The sequence below is a fragment of the Rhinolophus hipposideros genome, assembly GCF_964194185.1.
Source record: "Rhinolophus hipposideros genome assembly, chromosome: 13".
Lineage (NCBI taxonomy): Eukaryota > Metazoa > Chordata > Mammalia > Chiroptera > Rhinolophidae > Rhinolophus > Rhinolophus hipposideros.
The window spans coordinates 38,200,870-38,226,116 of NC_138059.1; positions in this window are offsets into that span (position 1 = coordinate 38,200,870).

The following is a 25,247-nucleotide window of genomic DNA, read 5'->3' on the forward strand; positions in this document are numbered from 1 at the left end:
CAGAGTCATGATTTGCCCAGGGTTTCCCAACAAACAAGGGGCTGAGCTAGCATTTGGTGAACTTTCCACCGTACCCAAGCTGCTTTCAACATTGGATAGAGAGGAGATCTGACATCTATGGTCTTTTTCAGAATGAAGAGGGAAGGCTTTGAAAAGTTGTAGGAAAGATAAATGGGAATAGCTCCTCCATAAATGAAAGTAAATTGAATGCTTCAATAGCAACCATTGCCTTGTTATTCTCTTCCTGCACAATCACTTTTCTGGGCTCTGTGCTGCCTCTCCCCACTTTTTTATTTTGGTGTTCCCTGATGTCCTGTTCTTAATCCTCTTCTCACTGTAAGAACCACCCCTGGTCACTCCTCCCACTCTTGCAATTCTAGTTCTTGTGCACACCTAATGTCCAAACACTCAGTGTCCACTGGACATTTCCATTTTGAACCTCACAGGTGGTACACACTCAATGTTTCCAATGTGAATTTCAAACCTGTCACTTAGCTATGTCCTATCCTAATAGAGGGCAGAGACACAGATCATCCACCCTATCGCTGGAGTCAGAAACAGGGAAACCATCTTTTCTCCCTTCATTTTTTATGCCTAACTGGTGAATAAAACATGCCAAATCTTCCATGAAAATAATCTCCCTATTGGTATTTATTAGTTTAGGCCCTCATGATTTTATTAGTATAATACATAATTTCCAAACTGTGTTCTTTAGAGTCTGAGAGGTTTCTTGGAGCTCCTTTAGAGAAGAAAAAATAGCTCTGTGGTGTGTGTGTGTGTGTGTGTGTGTGTGTGTGTGTGTACAGCATATATAGTCCCTGTCCTCACAGAGTTCACAGTGTAATAGGAAAGCCGGCCATTAAATATAAATCCAAGAGTTGCTAAGTCCTAACAAAGAGGAAGTCTCAAAGTTGCTAAGTCCTAACCAGATATGTTTAGTAAAGAGACAACATAGTTTGTGGAACAAAGGAACATGGAAGTGATGAGTGTGAAAGTCTCAAGCAGAAATCTGTAGTGATTAGAAGTTATGTTAGGTAAGGGGGACAGGAAAAGCTGCTGGGGTCAGTGTTGGGGAAAAGCATACAAAGAATTTATGACATTTGTATAGAGGCCTAAAGGAGGACATGTTAGAGAAATCAAAATAATTCTAATACAACCAGACCGTGGTGAGAAAGGAATAGAATGGTATGGGGAAAGAATGGAGAGGTTGGTAGAGGCTAAATTATCTAAAGCCAAATAGGCCATGTTAAGATTTTGGACTTGATTTTTTTTTTTTATTAAATCCATTATTGCTGCAATATAGAGAGTAGGTTAGAGAAGTGAAAAGGTTTCCACATGTTCCAGAAAGGAGGCCTATACACTGAAGCCAGTGAGTCAGAGAGAGAGAAGACAAGAAGAAGTAGGAGAGGGGTTAATTCTGCAAAGTTTATACATCATGGTGATGATTTGGAAATTTATTCTAAAAGCAATAGGAAGCCATTGGAAAGATTTTAAGAGGGCATGCCATGGTAAGTTTGATCTTTTAAACAGATTACACTGACTCATGTATAAAGAATGGATTGGACTATGTTAAGAGTGCAGGTGGGAAAAAAACAGAAAATAAAATAGCAGAAAAGAAAAAAAAAGACTGGAGATGGGCTTAAGGGGAATTTTTTTTTTCTTTCACATTCTTATTTTTCTTGTTTAGTAAAAAGATCTAAATATGTTTATATATTGATGGTAAAGATGCAGTAAAAAGGGAAAAGTCGAAGACACAGGAATGTAAGGAGATGATTTATGAAGGTAGGATGCCTGAGAAATGCACTGGTGCAGAACTGCTATAGATGAAAGACATGTCTTCCACTGGAATAGGAAGAAAGGAGGCATCTGGACTCAAAAGAGTTTTTAGCTTAGCTGGTGGGTAGTTGAGGTTTACCTTCAGATGGTTTCTATTTCTTCTGAGATAACTACTCTTTCTCTAAGGACCCACAGCCAGGAAGAAAGGGGAGGGGGGAGAAGAAAGGAAGGAAGGAATGTATATAATTGTGAGGGTCTTCCTCCCCAAATCTTTAAATAGAGGTTTAATAACAAAGTGAAAGATAAAGGGGAGTAATCCAAAATGTGCTCAGGTAAACCCCAGTGAGGGGAGCTTCCTTATATTAGTTAAGACGGCTAACAAATAATCATTTTTATTAGCTACTAATGTAATATTATGACAAGGTGGTTCTCAAATATGAGAATTTTTACAACACTGTCCATTGATAACAAGAAGGAAAAATCACAGTCAATTAAAAATATCACAGTACATAAAATTCATATCCATTCACTGTAGTCCATACAGATAAACATGTTCAAAAGACTATAATAATCCTGTATGTCATTAAGGTTTAAGAAATCAGTACACATTAACTTTACATTTTGACATAAATATTTATGTCACATACAAAAAAATAAGTTTTTTTAACACTAAGGAAGATTTGATGATTCCACTACCATCTAACATAATAACATTATACCATTTCAATAGACCCCTAGGTACCTTATTTAGACTCAAAGATGTCCCACCATAAAAATGCTATAGGGCTGAACTCACCTTTTCAGATGGTACTTGAAAGTTCTCAAAGATCTTCAAGTTTACAAGACTTACAGTCCCATTCTTTGAGGTAGTCGGGTAAGTATTCATCAACACTGAATCTAATAAACTCAAGCTTCCAGCCAGGGACCCTTGTTTCTCTGAGCAGCACATGTGGAGGGTGTCTGCCAGGGGACCATACAAATCACCATCTGCTTTGCTCTGAAGCAAGAGACATTTTTTGTGAAGTCTGGAATTTTGTAGCCAAATTAGCTTTCCCAGATTTGGGGTGTTTGTCTCCTGTCAGCAGCACACATTTCTCTCTCAGTGTTCAGCAATCCTGGTGTGAGTGTTCTCAGAAAGGTGCCCCCAGAATGTCCAAAAAACAGAGGCTTCTTTAACTTGTCTGTGTAATAGACTTTCAGCAATAACAAAGGCTGGGGAAATATTTCCATTTTAAATGTAATACACTTATAAAAATTCCATCAGGAAAGTGAAAAGTGAACCCACACACTGAGAGAAAATATTTACAAATCATATATCTGATAAAACAATTAAACACAGAATGTATAAAGAACTCTTATAATAAATGACGTAACAAAAATGAAAATGAAACAAAATGAAAAAAAACAAAATGAAAAAAAACAAAATGAAACAAAAATGAAAAATGGGTAAAGGATAGAATAGACAGTTCTTCAAAGACAATATACAAATGGCCCATACTCATGAAAAGATGTTCAGCATCATTAGTCATTAAAAGAAAGGCAAACAAAAACTGCACGAGATACTGCTTCACATCCACAAAAATGGCTATGATCAAAAAGACAGTAAATGTTGGGAAGGATATGGAGAAATTGGAATCCTTATATACGTAAAATGTAAAATAGTGCACCATTTCCGGTCAAGATGGCAAAGTAGGTAAATGCTGTGCTTACCTTCTCACGACCACACAAAATTACAACTAAACAACAAAATAACCATCATTGAGAATAGCCTAAAATCTTGCTGAATCAAAGCCCTATATCTAATCCACCTCGAGACTAGTGGGAGGGGCAGAGAGGCAGAACAGGCCAGTCCCACACCTGTGTGTGACCATTAAAAATTGGGAGGGATATCTCAGCTGTGGAGGTCCACCCAGAGGAGCAAGGAGTTCAGCTTCTCTCTAGCCCAAAGTTCCAGTGCTGGGAAGAGAAGTCTCCATACTTTCTGGTTGTGAAAACCAGTGGAAGTTGTGACTAAGTGAGACAGAGGGCAACTGAAGTTCCAGGCGCTCCTCTTAAAGAAACCGAGCACAGACTTACTGACTGACAGAATCACTGGCTCTGAGTTCCAGCACTGGGGCAGCAACTGGAGAGGTGGCAGGAACATATGGGGCAGGGGAGTGGGACTGAGTTGTCTGGCTTCAGGATAGGGCCTCGAGGGGCAGCTTTATCTTGGACAGAGGAGCCAGCAGACACCATTATTTCTTTGTTGAGCCCTCCCCTTTCCCTGCATGTAGACACAGGTGCCATTATAGGGGTACCAGAAGGAGAAGAGAGAGAGCATTGAATTAAAAAATGTATTTAAAGAAATAATGACAGAAAACTTCCCCAACCTGGAGAAATAGATATACAAGCCCAAGAAGTGCACAGAGTCCCAAACAAAATTAACCCAAAAGGCCAATACCAAGACACATCATAATTAAAATGCCAAAGTTAAGGACAAAGAGAGAATCTGAAAAGCAGCAAAAGAAAAGCAGTTAGTTACCTACAAGAGAGCTCCCACAAGACTGTCAGCTGATTTCTCAACAGAAACTTTGAAAACCAGAAATGATTGACATAAAATGTTCAACATGATGAAAAGCAAGGATCTACAACCAAGACTACTCTACCCAGGAAGACTAGCATTTAAAGTCAAAGGACAGATAAAGAGCTTCCCAGACAAGAAAAAGCTAAAGGAGTTCATCACCACCAAACCAGTATTACAAGTAATCTTAGAGGGACTTCTTTAAGAGGAAAAACAAATAAAAAATATGAATAATAAAATGGCAATAGCTACATACCTATCAACAATTACTTTCAATGGAAATGGATTAAATGCTCTAATCAAAAGAAGGTGTCTCCCAAAATGATACATCCAAAGGGCAGACTGAGCAGGCACTAGAGCCCTGCTGAGGCAGATCTTGCTCTGTGGATAAGAATGGATAAGAAAACAAGACCTTTACATATGCTGCCTACAAGAGACTCACTTCATATTGAAAGACACACAGACTGAAAGTAAAGGGAGGGAAAAAGATATTTCATGAAAATGGAAATAATCAAACAAACAAAAACTGGGGTAGCAGTACTTATGCCAGACAAAATATACTTTATAACAAGAGACAAAGACCTAGTAATTTCACTTCTGGGTATTTATCCGAACAAACTCAAAATACTTCCAGAGGACGTGCTCATCCATATGTTCATTGCAGCATTATTTACATAAACCAAGATATGAAGGCCACCTGGGTGTCCCTGAATGGATGAATGGATAAAGAGGAGGTGGTACATACATATAATAGGATATTACTCAGTAGTAAAAAAAAATGAAATCTTGTCATCTGTGACAGCATGGATGGACCTAGAGGGTATTGTGCTAAGTGTAGTAAGTCAAACAATGAAAGACAAATGTCATATTATTTAATTTATAAGTGGAATCTAAAGAACAAAATAAACAAACAAACAAAACAGAAAGAAAGTCATAGATACAGAGAACATTTTGAAGGTTGCCAGATTGAGGGGTTGGCGGTTAGGGGTGGGTGAAAAAGGGGAAAAGATTAAGAAGTTCAAATTGGTTGTTACACAGCAGTCATGGGGATATAGGATATAGCATAAGGAATATAGTCAGTAATATTGTATTAACTATGTATTGTATCATATGTGTATTAGATCTATTAGGGTGATAGATGGGAGAGTGTTGGGGGCAGGATATAAAAGGTGAAGGGATTAAGAAATACAAACTGGTAGTTACAAAATAGTCATGGGGATGTAACATAAAGTATAGGGAATACAATCAATAATACGGTAATAACTATGTATAGTGCCAGGTGGGTACTAGTCAGTGGGATCGCTTCCTAAATTGTGTGAATGTCTAACCACTATGCTGTACACCTGAAACTAATATAAAATAATATTTAATGTCAACTCTAATTGAAAAATTAAAAAGGGGGGGAAGATAAAGAAGAAGAAGAAGTTCAAAGTTCCAGATATAAAACAAATAAGTCTTGGGGATGTAATATATAGCATAGAAATATAGTCAATAATATTATGATAATATGGTACAGTGTCAGATGGTTGCTGAACTTATCATGGTAATTACTTGTTTTACATATGGAACATAATCAATAATGTGGTAATAACTCTGTATAATGCCAGATAGATACTGTTGTTGAATAACTATGATGTACACCTTAAACTAATATAATATTATATATTAGCTATATTTTAATAAGAATCTTTTTTTTAAAAAAAAATGGTGCAGCCACTTTGAAAAACAGTTTGGCAGTTTCCCCAAATGTTAAACATAGAATTACCAGATGATTCAGCAATTCCCCTTCTAGGTATCTATCCAGGAGAAATGAAAACACATCCATATGCAAGAATTTGGGCATGAATGTTTATAGCAGCAATATTTGCATAAGATAAAAGTGGAAATAGAAACTAATTTTCAACAAAGGAGTCAAGAATATACAATGAAGAAAGGAAAGTCTCTTCAATAAATGGTGTTGGAAAAACCAGACGGCTACATGCAAAAGAATGAAACTAGACTACTATCTTATACCACACACAAAAATTAACTCAAAATGGATTAAACATTTGAATGTAAGACCTGAAACAATAAAATACATAGAAGAAAACATAGGCAGTAAACTTATGGGCCTTGATCTCAGAGGTGTTTTTGTGAACTGGCCTCAAAGGCAAGAGAAACAAAAGTAAAAATAAATGAATGAGACTACATCAAACTAAAAAGCTTTCGCACTGCAAAAGAAACCATCAACAAAACAAAAAGAAAACTAACTGAATGGAAGAAGCTATATGAAAACAATACTTCCAGTAAGAGGTTAATACCTAAAATATATAAAGAACTCATACAACTCAACAACAAAAAACAAACAATGTAATTAGAAAATGTTCAGAGGATGTGAATAGACATTTTCCCAAGAAAAACATACAGATGATCAACAGACACATAAAAAGATGTTCAACATCACTGGTTACTAATAGAGAAATGCAAATCCAGACCTCAATGAGATATAACTTCACACCTGTTAGAATGTCTATTATAGAAAAGAAAAGAAATGGTAAGTTTTGGAGAGTATGTGGCGAAAAGGGAACCTTCACACACTGTTGGTGGGACTGTAAATTAGTGCAGGCACTATGGAAAACAGTATGGATGTTCCTCAAAAAATTAAGACTAGAACTACCATATAATCCAGCAATACCTCTTCTGGTTATTTACCACCAAAATATAAAAATACTTATCTGTAAAGATATATGTACCTCACCCCGTTCACTGCAATATTATTCCCAATAGTCAAGACATGGAAACAATCTAAGTGTCCATCAACAGGTAATTGGATAAAGATTATATATATATATGTGTGTGTGTGTGTGTGTGTGTGTGTGTATATGTATATATATATATGTATATATGTGTGTGTGTATTGCAATACTACTTAGTCATAAAAGAGATGAAATATTGCCATTTACAACAACATGGATGGATTTTGAGATCATTATGCTAAGTGAAATAAGTCAGATGGAAAAGGATAAAAACCATATGATTTTACTCATATGTGGAATATGAAACAAAAACAACAATAAACTAACAAAACAAACATGAACAAACTCATAGATACAGACAACAGAATGGTGGTGTCAGAGGGAAAGGGGGTTGGGGAAGGGTGAAGTGGTTAAAGGGGGTCAAATATATGATAATGGAAATAAATTAGACTTCAGGTGGTGAGCATGCAATAGAGTACACAGATGTCAAATTATAACCTTATACACCTGAAAATTATATAATGTTATTAACCAATGTAATCCCAATAAATTTAATATTAAAAAAATGGACACTCAAGTGTTTATCACCTGGCAAATAGATAAACAAAATATGGAATATCCATTGTATTAGTTTCATGTGGCTGCTGTAACAAATTACCACAAACTTAGTGGTTTAATGCAATAGAAATTTAACCTCTCAGAAGTCTGAAATCAAGGTTTTAGCAGGGCTGCTGTACTCCCTCCCGAGGTTCTGGTAGAGAATCTTTCCTTATCCCTTACAATTTCTGATGGCTGTGCCATTCCTCTTTGGCTTGTGCCACATTACTCCTAATGTCTACCTGCATCATCACATGGCCCCATGTCTGTCAAATCTCCCCTGTATATCTCTTATAAGACCACTTCTCATTGATTTAGAGCCCTCCTTCCCAAATAAACCATAATGATCTTTTCATGTCAATATCCTTAACTTATTACGTATACAAAGACACTCTTTCAAATAAAGTAACATTCACAGCTTCTAGGGATTAGGATGTGAACATATCTTTTTCAAGTCACAATTCAACCTACTTTATCCATGCAATACTATTTATCAATAAAAATGAATGCTGTACTTGCTCAGTAGGAAAGGAGTATTCCACATCTATATTATGTATGCACATATATAATTAGGGCTCTTAATATATCCCAGAATCATCAACTTTAAAATATCAACTCTTATTTTACTGTGGTGATAAAATACATGTAAAGATGAGGTTGTCTCTACTTTGAGTCCAGTACATTCCCAGATTCCCACTGAAGTTTTGTTTTAAATACATTTTAACTGTCAGCTAAAAAAAAAAGAAAAGAAAAAGGAATGTAGTACTGATCCATGCTACAACAGGGAAAACACATTATATTCAATTTTTTAAAAACCAGAAACAAAGAACACATATTGGTTCTATTTATATGAAATGTCCAGAGAAGTCAAAAAAAAAAAAAAAAGGTAATGGTTGCCAGGGACTGGGGAGAGGTGTGATGGCTAAAGAGTATGAGGTTTCTTTCTGGAGTAATGGAAATTAGAATGTAGTGATAGGTACACAACTCCATAAATATCATTAAATTGTACACTTAAAATAGGTGAATTTTATGCAATGTAAACTATATCTCAATAAACCTGTTTTTAAAAAGTAATGGATTCTATTTGCAAAAACATATGTAACAGACAGATGATTAATGTAGAGAAAAATAATAGCTAATAATACTAGTGAATGCTCATTATGAACTCATTATATGTGGGTACTCATTTTAAGCACTTTTAAGTCTTGGTCAGTTTAGGCTGCTATAACAAAATACCATAGACGGGATGACTTATAAAACAACAGAAATTTATTTCTCACAGTTTTGGAGGCTAAAAGTCCAAGATCAAGGTGTAAGCATAGTTACATTCCAGGGAGAGTCCTCCCAGTTGCAGACTGCCAACTTATCATTGTATATTCACCTGGCCGAGGCAGAAAGGGAGCAAATTCTCTTGTGACTCTTGTAAGGACATCAACCCCATTCATCAGGATTCTACCTTTATGACCTCATCTAATCCTAATTATTTCCCAAAGGCCCCACATACTAATACTACCAAAATGGGTGGCAGAGTTTCAATACATAAATTTGGAAGAGACATGAACATTCAATCTGTAGCATGCTTATTTTCTCATTCAAGCCCTATGAGGTAGGTTTCATTATTAGCTTCATTTTCAGGTGATAAAACAAGCACAGAGATATTTTTAAAACTTTGCCAAAATCACACAGCTATTGAATGCCAGACGCTAAGTATGAAATCTTCCCCCTTCACTACAGTGTTTCCCCAAAAATAAGACCAGGTCTTATATTAATTTTTGCTCCAAAAGATGCACTAGGGCTTATGTTCAGGGGATGACATCCTGAAAAATCATTCTAGGGCTTATTTGCCGGTTAGGTCTCATTTTCAGGGAAACACTGTATGTGCCTTTCTAATAAAAAACAAACAAACAAAACAACCAAATAGAAAACTGGGCTGAGGTCAGGAAAACGCAATCTACAAAAGAAGATATCTGAATCACAGATAAACATTGAAAAAAAATCAAGCTCATCAATGATCAATAAAATGCAAATTAAAATAGCAGAGAACAGCATGTGTCACCCATCAGATTGACTGAAATATCAAGTGTTTCCAAGAATGCAGAGAAATGGGAGATTTCATAAAAACCGGTGGGAGTATAAAATGGAAGAGCTACTTAAGGGAACAGTGTGACAGAATCTAGATAAAACAAAAAAAAAGGTACATACTCCAAAGGCAGTAATTCCACTTCTAGGTTTATACCTAGAGAAACTCTTGCATGTGTATGAGGTGTGATCAGAAAGTACGATGTTAATACAGAATTGTACACCTGAAATCTATGTAACTTTACTAACAATTGTCACCCCAATAAACTTTAATTAAAAAAAAAAAGAAAGAAAGTATGGTGAGTGTCTAAATTTAAAAATTTTTATTATAGTAAAAGCATATTGCCATTAATCCCCCTCAAAGTACTCCCCCACTCTTTGAACACACTTATCCCATCATTCTTGTCACTTTTTGAAGCAGTTCTGGAAGTCCTCTTTCATGAGAGGCTTTAGTTGCACTGCCGTGGCTGCCTTAATGTCCTGAATCATTTTGACTTTGGGGAAGAGCCAGAAGTCTCATGGTGCCAGATTCGGTGAATAAGGTGGATAAGGACATACTGTAATTTGACAGAAACTGCCATATAGCAGAAGTGATGTGTGACACAGAGCATTGTCATGATGGAGGATGATTTATGACACACTTTAAAACACATCTTCTCTCAACTGTAGCTCACACCTGACTGACTACACCAAACAAGTTGAAACTTGTCACACACTGTTACTAAGGTTCCATGTGCTGCTTCCCATAATGAAGATTCCTGACTTTCTGTTGGATGGCACTTGCCAATAGCACTAACCGTACTTTTTGATCACAACAAGAAAGACACTGTTACACATCGCTTTTGGTTTTGCAGTTTCTGTCAAATAAAAACATTATGGGGGCTGGCCCAGTGGCTCAGGCAGTTGGAGCTCCATGCTCCTAACTCCGAAGGCTGCCAGTTCTATTCCCACATCGGCTAATGGGCTGTCAACCAAAAGGTTGCTGGTTCAACTCCTCGAGTCCCGCAAAGGATGGTGGGCTGTGCCCCCAGCAACTAGCAATGGCAACTGGACCTGGAGCTGACCTGCACCCTCCACAACTAAGACTGAAAGGACAACAACTTGACTTGGAAGAAAGTCCTGGAAGTACACACTGTTCCTTCAATAAAGTCCTGTAAAAAAACATTACAGTGTATCCTCATCCAACTTATTCATCGGATCTGGCACCGTGCGACTTCTGGCTCTTCTCCAAAGTCAAAATGATTCAGGACATCGAGGAAGCCACGACAGTGCAACTAAAGACACTCACAAAAGAGGACTTCCAGAATTGCTTCAGAAAATGGCAAAAACAATGGAATAAGTGTGTTCGAAACAAGGAGGAGTATTCTTAGGGGGGTTGATGGCAATGTGTCTTTTACTGTAATAAACATTTAAAAATTTAAACGTTCACTGTATCTTTTGATCAGACCTCATATATAAACAGAGTTTGAGGGGGATTGCAGCATTGTTTGCAATAGCCAAAAATGGAAATCAGCACTATTCAGCAATAAGGGAATGAATAGCTAAATTATGTAATATTGAAACACTTCAAAAGGAATGAACTAGATCTACATGTAGGAAAATAGATATATCTCAATTGTAATCAATTCCAATTCAGCAATCTTTTCCTTTAAGAAATCTTTCCCTAACCAGTTCATAAAGATAGCATTTTATATGCTTTCTTCCAGAAGCTTTATTGTTTTACCTTTCATATTTAGGTCTACAATACATTTTCAATTGCTTTTTGTGTATGAATCAAGATTAATTTTTTTCCATGTCATCATTTTTTGGAAATACTATCTTTTTTTTCCCCCACTGCCTTGCTGTTCTGACTGTCAGGAATCAGATGAATTCACACGTGAAACTGTTTCTAGATTTTCTGTTCTGCTTCTTTTGGTCTATTTATCAATCCCTGAACCAATACCCACTGTCCTTTAATGTAGGTTTCTAGTAAATCTTGATATCTGGGAATACATGTCTTACAATTTTGTTCATCCTCTTTAAGACTGCCTTGGCATTCTAGGTCCTTTATATTTCTATGCAAATTTAAAAATAAGCTTGTCAAAATAATTCTCCTGGGATTTTGATGAAAAATACATCAAATCTATCGAAAAATTTGGGAACAATTCACATCTTACTATTGAGTCTTCCAATCTGTAAGCATGTCATATCTTTCCATTTATTTAAATCTTCTTTAATATCTGTCAGCAATGACATAATTTTTCCAATAGAGATCTTGTCATTTCCTTTAGATTTATTTAAGTTCCTTTTTATTTATTTGTGAGCTGAACTAGAATCTTTCTAATGAAATACCATTTTTACTTGAAAGAACGAGGACAGACCAATTATGGTTATTCACACTTAGATATTTAGCAGACATTGCCTCAAAACTGATCAAAGTAAGCCTGTCACTTCATGGAAAGCAACTGACAGTATTTATAGCCAATGATATCATTTGAGTTTACAAGTGAAAATTAGAATTTTGGAAAACTGTGAACTTGACAGCTTCCCAATGCTTAAAGAGTTTTCTGATGAGATAGGTGGTAATATTTTTAATGTTTTTTGATAATGTATAATAAAATGTGTCAATTTTTGAATGATCATTTTAACTGAGCAAACCAATCAATATCTTCATGATGTATGGGTCCAAGATCCATCAAATTACAAGATAGACCAGTGGATTTTAAGGACAGAATAGGGAGAAGAGGGAGGCGAGAGGATGGAAACGAAGGGAAGGATCACAGGTGATGCAATTATATCTGTAATATTTATATATTTTATATAATATTAATGTATTATTAACATATATAGTTAACATATGACTATTTGTGTATTTATTTATTTAAAGGATTAGCAGTGCATATGACAAACTGTTACTATTTATCAATTCTGAGTGGATAATGAGAACAGGTGTCCAGTATATCATTTTTATGTACTTCTTTAAATGTTTTTAAATTTTCAAAATAAAAAACAATTTAAGCAAAACATAGTCTTAATGTATTAGTACATAGCACAAAAATGTATTAATGTTGGATTCAAGATGGTGGAGTAGAGAAACACTGTACTTGTCTCCTCTCTTGACCACATTAAAATTACAACTAAATTATAGAACAATCAACCTGGTGAACAATCTGAAGTCTAGCTGAACAGACATTTTATAACTAAGGATATAAAGAAGAAGCCACATCGAAACAAGTAAGAGGGGCAGAGATCGGGAACAGACAGAGCCACACCTGTGCGTGGTGGTTGAAAGTAAGGAGGGATATCTCAGCCACAGATGCCCCCCATTCCAGCAAAGCAAGACCAAATTACCCCATTCCAGAGGAGTGAGGGACCCCAGCCCCACACTGGGACACCCAGCCCAGAGCACCAGTGCTGGGAAGAACAACCCTCACAACATCTGGCTCTGAAAATAGTAGGGATTCTAACTGACTGGGTAGGACAGAAGGCTGTGGAAATTGCAGACATCCTCTTACAAAGTCTCTTACAGATTCACTTGCTTGCACACACTCACGTTGGGCTCCAGCAGAGGGACAGAGATTAAGGAGGCATCAGAGACATATAGGGAGAGACTGAGTTGTGTGGCTTTAGAGCGAGGACTGCAGGGACAATCTTCATTTTCACTTTGTAGAATCCTCCCCATTGCAGCAGGCAGGTGGGCTCCATTTTTCCTGTGTTGAGCCCACATGAATCTGCATTCGTCTAATGAACTCAGCTTGCCTCACTCTGATAACTCCCTGGGACCATATCCCACCCAATTCAGGAAATGCAGGAGGCAATTGCTCAGTGAGCAGTCAGAACGGTCCACACTGCACACTTTCTTGGAAAACTCTCAGGAGTCTGCACTGCCAGGTGCAGTGACTCACCTCAGTGTGCTCTGAGAATTTTGCTGAGTAGCTCCAGGCTCAGCACTGGCACCAAACCAGAATCTACATTAACCTGGTGATCACCACTTGTCCCACACTGATGACTCCCTGAGACCCCACCTCACCCAACTAGTGTACCAATGAGACTCTATCAGCAACTGAGGCTTAAGGGACCCAGCAGACTACAGCAGGCAAAATGAGAGAACGAAGAAATAATTTTCAAATGAAACAACAGGAGAAAACAACAGAAAAGAGAAATAAAACAAAAACATGAAATGAAATGGAAGCAAGAAACCTACCAGATAGAGTTCAAAACAATGGTTATGAAGATGACGTCATTACAAACGGTGGCATTAGGTGAGCCTCTTAAAATCTCTCCTGTAATTTACAATAAAGTGAACAACGATAATTCCACAAAGGACTCCCTGCACAGCAGACAGGTAAGACTAAGAGGCACACTACTGAAATCATCTAAAGGCGGGCAACTTGCTCGAGTGAGGGAGGACAGAAGGGACAATGGCAGAGCTGGGGACACATGGAAGCAATACGCAGACCTAGCTTGGTGCTCTGAGCTTGCTGCATTCCAGAACTACTACAGCTGTGGGAGAGGGAAGAACCCGGACTGCTATATCTCTGCTTATGGCCCACAGGGCTGATGGGACAGCATATAACAGGACTGAACCCAATGCTCACAGCAGAGAACTCGGAGCAAAGACTGAGGGAAGAACGTTAAAAACAGTGGTTTAAGCCCTCACTGGTGAGCAGAGAATGGAAGCCTTAGGCACTAAGACTGGCAACCACTTCCCTACCCTTCCAGAGCTCACCCCGCCAACACCTGCCCAGTGCTGAAAGTGGAAGAGCAGCAGCATCATCAAAAGAACAGAATATTGCAGTTCGAAGAACTGTGGTCCACAGACACGGACTTGCAGCCCAACTAGTTCCGGCAAAGGGGAGGGAGCTGTGGAAACAGGACTCCCTGTGGTGGTGATCACCTCCATTGCTCTGGGCCACCTCTCACAACCCACCTGGCCCCTGTCCCCTGTCCCCATCTATATGGGTGGATCCCTGCAAAAGTAAAAAAAGCTGCTGAAACACAGGGCCTCTAAATCTGGTACAGGAAAAGCTTTGGAACTTGAGAAGCTCCTCACATCCACCCATGGAGGCAGCACCCTATGACCCAGCAAACTATTCACAGAGGAGAAGCCCACCTTCTAGGGAATCCCCCATTGTGTAAGAAGCTGAAATACTGCAGAGAAAATATAACATTACAGTGTGAGAGAGAATAAAAGACTGCAGTTGGAGGGAAAATAAAACATTCTAACACCTACTAGAAAACCAAAGAAAGACCTCTTCCTATCAACCTGCTGCAGAACCCACTCCTGTAGATGTCTAGGAAGAGAAATAATAAGTCATTAATTGCCATGAATAACCAAGGTAACAAGAGAGCTCAGAAGGAAAATAAAAAGTCTCCAGAAAATGAACTTAAAGACATGGAAATATGTGACTTAAATGAAAGAGAATTCAAGATTGCAGTTCTTAAAAAACTCAACGAGATGCAAGAAAACACAGAAAGACAGTTTAATGAACTCAGAAAAGGACTCAAAGAAAAAAATGAACATTTCACTAAAGAGATTGAAATTTAAAAAATAACCAAATAGAATTTCTGGAGATAAAAAACACAATAAAAAAAATGAAGAATGAAATAGCCAGTTTAGGTAGTACAGTTGACCAGATGGAGGGAAGAATCAGTGACATCGAAGACAGAAATCTGAAAATGATGCAGATAGAAGAAGAAAGAGACTTGAAATTTAAGCAAAATGAAAGAACTCTACAAGAACTTTCTGACTCCATCAGCAAGAACAATATAAGAATAATGGACATACAAGAAGGAGAAGAAAGACAAAAGGGGAAAGGGGACAGAGAGTATATTCAAACAAATAGTTGATGAGAACTTCGCAAAATTGTGGAAAGAACTGGATCCTCGAATCCAAGAAGCAAATAGAACACCTAATTACCTCAACCCCAAAAGGCCTTCTCCAAGGCACATTGTACTGAAACTGTCAAAAATTAATGAAAACTTCAGAAAGAATCCTCAAGGCAGCCAGGGAAAAGAAGACGGTAACCTACAAAGGAAAGTCCATTATTACATTATCATCAGATTTCTCAGCAGAAACTCTACAAGCCAGGAGGGAGTGGAATCAAATATTCAAACTATTGAAAGAGAGAAATTATAAGGCAAGGATAATATATCCAGCAAAGAGATCCTTTAGATATGAAGGAGAAATAAAGACCTTTCCAGAAATACAGAAGCTGAGGGAATATTTTAACACACAACCTGCACTGCAAGAAATACTAAAGGAGGCTATTCGACCAGCATACAGAGGGATAATTTGTGACAACCAAAAGATAAAAGGGGAGAGAGTGAAGGCTTGAACTGGAACATGGGAATGGAGAAAGTAAGCATGCTGAAGAAAATGGAATATTCTAAATATGAAACTTTCTTTTGCATAAACTTAATGGTAACCACTCAAAACAAACAAACAAACAAACAAAAAACCCAGAACTGAAATATATCATATAATAAATGAAGAGGGAAAAATCATAGAATATCACCACACAGAAATAATAGACAACAACAAAAAGAAACAATGGAGACACAGTCTTACCAGAAAACCAAAGACAGAATGAGAGTAAATCCTCACCTATCAATAATCAACCTAAATGTAAATGGACTGAACTCATCAATAAAATGGCACAGAGTAGCAGATTGGATCAAAACACTAAACCCAACCATATGCTGTCTCCAAGAGACACATCTCAGCTACAAGGACAAACATAGACTCAAAGTGAAAGGGTGGAAATTGACACTCCAAGCAACTGGTTTTCAGAGAAAATCAGGTGTATCCATACTGATATCTGATGAAACAGACTTCAGGATAAAAAACTTAACAAGAGACAAAGATGGACATTTCATAATGGTACAGGGACTATACAACAAGAAGACATAACAGTCATCAATATTTATGCCCCCAATCAGGGAGCACCAAAATATACCAAGCAACTACTGACAGAACAAAAGGGAGAAATTGACCAAAACACAATTCTAATAGGGGACTTAAATACATCATTGTCAGCTATGGATAGATCATCCAAACAGAAAGTAAATAAAGAAATAGCAGCCCTAAATGACACTTTAGATGAAATGACATTTATAGAGCACTTCATCCTAGAATATCAGACTGCACATTTTCTTCTAGTGTACCCGGAACATTCTCAAGGATAGACCATATATTGGGACATAAAACTAGCCTCAGCAAATTTAAGAAGATTGAAATCATACCAAGCATATTCTCTGATCACAAGGCTCTGAAATTGAATATCGACTGCAAAAAAAAAGCAGGAATGGGCTGTCCCAGTGCCTCAGGTGGTTAGAGCTCCATGCTCCTAACTCCGAAGGCTTCCAGTTCGATTCCCACATGGGCCAGTGGGCTCGCAACCATGCCCCCTGCAACTATGATTGAACATGGCACCTTGAGCTGAGCTGCCACTGAGCTCCCGGATGGCTCAGTTGGTTGGAGTGCATCCTCTCAACCACAAGGTTGCCGGTGTGACTCCAGCAAGGGATGGTGGGCTGCACCCCCTAAAACTAGCAACGGCAACTGGACACTGAGCTGAGCCCCCCTACAACTAAGACTGAAAGGACAACAACTTAACTTGGAAAAAAGTTCTGCAAGTACACATTGTTCCCCAATAAAGTCCTGTTCTCCTTCCCCAATAAAATCTTTAAAAAAAAAAAAGAAAGAAAGAAAGAAGGAAAATATGTGGAGATTAAACAACACACTTTTAAAGAACTACCGGGTCCAAGAATAAATAAGAGAGATCAAATGATACATAGAAACAAATGAGAATGAAAATATGTTACCAAAATTTTGGGGATGCAGCGAAAAAAGTTGTAAGAGGGAAATTTATATCATTACAGGCTTATCTCAAGAAACAAGATAAATCCCAGATAAATAACCTCACATTCACCTTAAAGAACTAGAAAAAGAAGAACAAATGAAACCCAAGGTCAGCAGAAGAAAGGAAATAATAAAATCAGAGCAGAACTAAATGAAATAGAGAACAAAAGGACAGTAGAAAAAGATTAATATGACAAAGAGCTGCTTCTTTGAAAAGATTAACAAAATTGACAAACCCTTTCCTAGACTCACTAAGATTAAAAGAAAACAGACATTAATAAACAAAATCAGAAACGAAAGGGGGGAAGTTATCACTGATGCCACAGAAATACAAAGGATCATCCAAGAATACTATGTAAGACTGCATGCCACTAAATTCAATAACCTAGAAGAAATGGACAAGTTCTTAGAAACATGTAGCCTTCCTAGGCTGAATCATGAAGAATTTGAAAATGTAAACAGACCTATCACCAGTAAGGAAATTGAATCAGTCATCCAAAACCTTCCCAAAAGCAAAAGTCCGGGACCAGATGGCTTCACTAGTGAATTCTACCAAACCTTCAAAGAAGATCTAATACCTGTCCTACTCAAACTCTTCCAAAAAGTTGAAGAAGAGACAATACTCCTTAACTCATTTTATGAGGCCAACATTACCCTGATACCAAAACCTGGTAAGGATCACACAAAAAAAGAAAACTACAGACCAATATCTGATGAATACAGATGCAAAAATCCTAAAAAAATTCTAGCAAATCGAATGTAAAAAAGCATTAAAAAGATTGTTCATCACAACCAAGTGGGGTTCATCTCAGAAGCACAAGGATGCTTCAACATATGCAAATCCATCAATGTGATGCATCACATAAACAAAATAAAGGACAAAAATCACATGATTATATCAATAGTTTCATATGATTATGTCAATAGTTTCAGAAAAAGTATTTGACAAGATACAATATCCATTTATAATTCAAACACTTAATAAAATAGGCATAGAAGGAAAATACCTTAACATAATAAAGGCCATGTATGACAAACCCTCACCTAATCTCACAATCAATGGTGAAAAACTGAAGCCCTCTGCTCTACGTTCAGGAACATGACAGGGTTGTCTCCTTTCACCTCTGCTTTTCAACATAGTGTTGGAAGTCCTCGCCAGAGCAATCAGGCAAGAGAAAAAAATAAAAGGCATCCAAATTGGGAATGAAGAAGTTAAATTGTCACTCTTTGCAGATGACATGATGATATATATAGACAACCCTAAAGACTCCACCAAAAAGCTACTAGAAACAATCAACGAATACAGTAAAGTTGCCGGCTACAAAATCAGCATACAAAAGTCCATTGCATTCCTATACTCTAACAATGAAATCTCAGAAAAAGACATTAAAAAAAAAATTCCTTTTGCAATTGCAAAAAAAAATAAAAAAGGATAAAATACCTAAGAATAAACTTAGCCAAGGATGTGAAAGAGCTATATACTGAAAAACATAAGACATTTTCAAAACAAATTGAAGACACAAAGAAATGGAAAGACATTTTGTGCTCATGGATTGGAAGAATCAATGTAGTTAAAATGGCTATATTACCCAAAGCAATAGACAGATTTAATGCAATCCCCATCAAAATCCCAATGGCATTTTTAAAAGAAATAGAACAAAAAAATCATCAGATTTGTATGGAACTGCAAAAGAACCTGAATAGCCAAAGCAATCTTAAGAAAAAAGAACAATGCTGGAGGAATCACACTCCCTGACTTTATCTTGTACTACAGGGTAACAATAATAAAAACAGCATGATAGACCAAAACAGACACGTAGACCAATGGAATAGAATTGAGAACCCAGAAAAAAAAACACATAAATATGGACAGATAATCTTTGACAAAGAAGCTAAAAACATACAATGGAGAAAAGACAGCCTCTTTAATAAATGGTGCTGGGAGAACTGGAAAGCTACGTGCAAAAGAATGAAACTGGACTGCTATCTGTCACCATGTACCAAAGTTAATTCAAAATGGATCAAAGACCTAAGCATAAGACCTGAAACAATAAACTGCATAGAAGAAAACATAGGTACTAAACTTATGGACTTTGCTTCAAAGAGCATTTTATGAATTTGGCTTCAAAGGCAAGGGAAGTAAAGGCTAAAATAAATGAATGGGACTATATCAAACTTAAAAGCTACTGTACAACAACAAAAAAATCAACAAAATAAAGAGGCAACCAACTGAATGGGAGAAGATTTTTGCAAACAGCACCTTCGATAAGGGGCTAATATCCAAAATATACAAGGAACCCATACAACTCAACAACAAAACAACAAACAGCCCAATTGAAAAACGGGCAGAGACGTTTCTCCAAAGAGGACATACAAATGGCAAATAAACATATGAAAAAATGCTCAACTTCACTAATCATCAGAGAAATGCAAATAAAAACCACAATGAGATATCACCTCACCCCAGTCAGAATAGCTATCATCAACAAGACAAATAGTAACAAGTGTTGGAGAGGCTGTGGAGAAAAGGGAACTCTCATACACTGTTGGTGGGAATGCAGATTGGTGCAGCTGCTATGGAAGGCAATGTGGAGGTTCTTCAAAAAATTAAGAATAGAATTACTATATGACTCAGCAATCCCTTTCCTGGGTATCTACCCCAAAAATCTGAAAACATTTATCCATAAAGACATGTGTGCTCCAATATTCATTGCAGCTTTATTTAGGGCAGCCAAGACATGGAATCAACCAAAATGTCCTTCGATAGATAAATGGATAAAGAAGTTGTGGTATATATACACAATGGAATACTGTTCAGCGGTAAGAAAAGATGAAATAGGACCATTTGTGACAACATGGATGGATCTTGAGATTATAATGCTAAGCAAAATAAATTAGACAGAAAAGTAGAGAACCATATGATTTCACTGATATGTGGTATATAAAACTGAAAACAACAAAAGAACAAGACAAACAAATGAAGGAACAAAAACTCATAGACATAGACCATAGTGTAGGGGTTACCAGAGGGTAAGGGGAAAGGGGGACTCTAGAAGAGGGTAAACTGAGTCTAATATATGGTGATGGAAAGAGAATTGACACTGGGTGGAGAACACACAATGTGAGATATACAGAATGTATTGTAGAATTGTATACCTGAAATCTATGTAACTTTACTAATAATTGTTACCCCGATAAACTTTAATTTGAAAGAAAACAAAACAATGGTTATAAGAGTGCTCAAGGAATTTAGTGACAATTTCAATAAAGAGATGGCAAGCAAACAAAAAGACATACAAACCATAAAAAAGAACCACTCAGAAATGAAGAATACAACAACTAACTGAAGAATGTACTAGAAGGAACCACCAGCAGACTAGATGAAACAGAGGATGGAATCAGCAATTTGGAAGACAAGTTAGTATAAAACACCCAATTGGAACAGCAAAAAGAAAAAATAATTTTTTTTAAAAAATGAGGATAGTTTAAGAGACCTCTGGGAAAACATCAAGTATAACAATATTCACATCATAGGGATACCAGAAGAAGAAGAGAGAAAGCAAGGGATTGAGAACCTATTTAAAGAAATAAGGACTGAAAACTTTGCTAACCTGGTGAAAGAAGTAAACACACAAGCCCAGGAAGTACAGAGTCCCAAACAAGATGAACCCAACAGGCCCACATCAAGATACATTATAATTAAAATGAAAAAGGTTAAAAACAAAAAGAGAATCCTAAAAGCAGCAAGAGAGAGGCAACTAGTAACATACAAGGGAACTCCCATAAGATTGTCGGGTGATTTCTAAACAGAAGCTTTGTAGGCCAGAAGGGATTGGCGCAAAATATTTAAAGTGATGAACAGCAAGAACTTGTAACCAAGACTATTCTACATGGTAGGGCTATCATTTAAAATTGAAGGACAAATAAAGAGCTTCCCAGAGAAGAAACAGCTAAAGGAATTCATAACCACCAAACCGATATTACAAGAAATGTTAAAGGGACTTCTTTAAGAAGAAAAAGGGGTGGGGGGAGAGAACATAAAGATGAATAATAAAATGGCAATAACTAGATACCTATCAATAATCACTTTAAATGTAAATTGATTAAATGCTCCAATCAAAAGACCTAGAGTAGGTGAATGGGTAAGAAAACAAGACCCAAACATATGCTGTCTATAAGAGACCCACTTGAAAGACACACAAGACTGAAAGTAAAGATGTGGAAAAAGATATTGCACGCAAATGGAAACAAAATAAAAGCTGGGGTATATCATATGAAACAGACTTTAAAACAAAGGCTATAATAAGAGACAAAGAGGGATATTACATAGTGATAAAGGAATAAATTCAACAAGAGAATATAACCCTTGCAAACATTTATGCAGTCAACATAAAAGCACCTAAATATGTAAGGTGAATATTGACCAATATGAAGGGAAAGATCGACAGTAACACAATCATAGTAAGGGACTTTAACACTCCATTGACAACAATGAACAGATCTTCCAGACAGGAAATCAACAAGGAAACAGTGGCCTTAAATGACACACCAGACCAGGTGGATTTAATTGATATTTTTAGAACATTTCACCCTAAAGCAGCGGAATATACATTCTTTTCAAGTGCACATGGAACATTTTCCAAGACACACCACTTAAACCATAAAATAAATCTCAATAAATTTAAAAAGATTGAAATTATACCATGCATCTTTGCTGACCATAATGGTATGAAATTAGAAATCAATTAGAATTGTAAACTGAAAGATACACAAACATATCTAAATAACGAGGCTAAATAACTTGCTACTACATAATGAGTCAATAATGAGATGAAAGAAGAAAGCAAAAGATACCTTGAGACAAATAAAAATTTAAACACAATGACTCAAAATCTATGGCACACAGTGAAAGCAGTCCTAAGAGGGAAATAATTCATAGCAATACAGACCTACCTCAAGAAACAAGAAGAATCTCAAATAAATAATCTAACCTTACACCTAAAAGAAATAGAAAAAGAACAGCAAACAAAGCCCAAAGTGAGTAGAAGAAAGGAAATAATGATCAGAGCAGAAATAAATGAAATACAGTCTAAAAAAAGCAATACAGAAGATCAATGAAACCAAGAGCTGGTTCTTTAAAAAGATTAATAAAATTGATAAACTTTTTTTTTAATTGGGGAAGGGGTACAGGACTTTATTGGGGAACAGCGTGTACTTCCAGGACTTTTTTCCAAGTCAAATTGTTGTCCTTTCAATTTTAGTTGTGGAGGGTGCCATTCAGCTTCAAGTTGTTGTCCTTTCAGTCTTAGTTGTGGAGGGTGCAGCTCAGCTCCAGGTCTAATTGCCATTGTTAGTTGCAAAGGGTGCAGCCCACCATCCCTAGCGGGAGTCAAACCGGCAACCTTGTGGTTGAGAGGACGCGCTCCAACCAACTGAGCCATCTGGGAGCTCAGCGGCAGCTCAGCTCAAGGTGCCGTGTTCAATCTTAGTTGCAGGGGGCAGAGCCCACCATCCCTTGCAGGACTCAAGGAATCGAACTGGCAACCTTGTGGTTGAGACCCCACTGGCCCATGTGGGAATGGAACTGTCAGCCTTCGGAGTTAGGAGCATGGAGCTGCAACCAATATAGGCTGATATCCCTGAGCCACCGGGCCGGCCCCCAAAATTGATAAACTTTTAACCAGACTCATCAAGAAATAAAGTGAGAGGACCCAGATAAATAAAATCAGAAATGAAATAGAACAAGTGACAACTGACACCACAGAAATACAAAGAATTTTGAGAAAATATTACAAATAATTATATGTCAACAAATTGGACACTCTGGAAGAAATCAATAAATTCCTAGAAACATACAATGCTCCAAGACTGAATCAAGAAGAAACAGAAAATCTGAACCAGATACCTACTAATGAAAGTGAATCAGTAATTACACACACACACACACACACACACACACACACACACACACACACCCCTCCCAGATGTCTGCAGGGGTGAAATTTACCAAACATTTATAGAAGAATTAACACCAATCCTTCTTAAACTATTTCAAAAAATTCAAGAGGAGGGAAAGCTCCCAAGCTCATTTTACAAGGCCACTATTACCCTGATTCAAAAACCACACAAAAACATTACAAAAAAAGAAAATTATAGGCCGATATCCCTGATGAACAAAGATGCAAAAATCCTCAACAAAATATTAGCAAACCAAATTCAGCAATATATTAAAAAGATCACGCACCAGGATCAAGTGGGATTTATTCCTGGGATGCAAAGTTAGTTCAATATATGCAAATCAATTAATGTGATGCACCACATAAACAAAATGAAACATAAAAATCATATGATCATATCAATAGATGCAGAAAAAGCATTTGACAAAATCCAGCATCCATTTATGATAAAATCTCTGGGCAAAGTGGGAATAGCAGGAACATGCCTCAACATAATTAATGATATATATGACAAACCCACAACTAACATTATACTCAATGGGGAAAATCTAAAAGCATTCTCTTTAAGATTGGCAACAGGACAAGCAGGCCCACTCTCATGACTTTTATTCAATGTTGTATTGGAAATCCTAGCCACAGCCATCAGACAAGAAAAAAATAAAAGGCATCCAAATCAGAAAGGAAGAAGTAAAACTATCATTATTTGCACATGACATATACTATATACAGAGAACCTAAAATAGTCCACAAAAAAATTAGAACTGATAAATGAATTCAGTAAAGTAGCAGGATACAAAATTAATATTCAGGGCGTGGCCAGATTGCTCAGTTGGTTAGAGTGTGAGCTCTCAACAACAAGGTTGCCGGTTAAATTCCCACATGGGATGATAGGCTGTGCCCCCTGCAACTAAAGATTGAAAATGGCAACTGAACTTGGAGCTAAGCTGCACCCTCCACAACTAGAATGAAGGACAACTACTTGGAGCTCATGGGCCTTGGAGAAACACACTGTCCCCCAATATTCCCCAATAAAATTTATTTTAAAAAATTAATGTTCAGAAGTCAGTTGCATTTTTACACACCAGTAATGAACTGTCAAAAAGAGAAATTAAGAAAACAATCCCATTTACAATTGCATCAAAAACAAAACAAAACCTAGGAATAAATTTAACCAAGGTGGTAAAAGCCTGTACTTGGAAAACAATAAGACACTGAAGAAGGTGTAAATAAATGGAAGCATATATCATGTTCACGGATAGAAAGAATTAACATTATTAAAATGTCCATACTACCCAAAGCCATATATTTCAATTCAATCCCTATCAAAATACCATGGCATTTTTCACAGGACTAGAACAAATAATCTTAAAATTTACATGGAACCACAAAAGACCCCTAATAACCACATCAACACTGAGAAAGAAGAACAAAATTGGAGGTGCCATACTATCTGATATCAAACTATACTACAAGGCTATAGTAATCAGAACAGCATGGTACTGGCATAAAAACAGACACATAGATCAATGGAACAGCATAGAGAACCCAGAAATAAACCCACACTTATGTGGTCATTTAATCTATGCAAAGGAGGTAAGAATATACAATCAAAAAATGACAGTCTATTTTAATAAGTGGTGTTGGAAAAACTGAACAGATACATGCAAAAAAAATGAAAATGAAACTTACACCATATATAA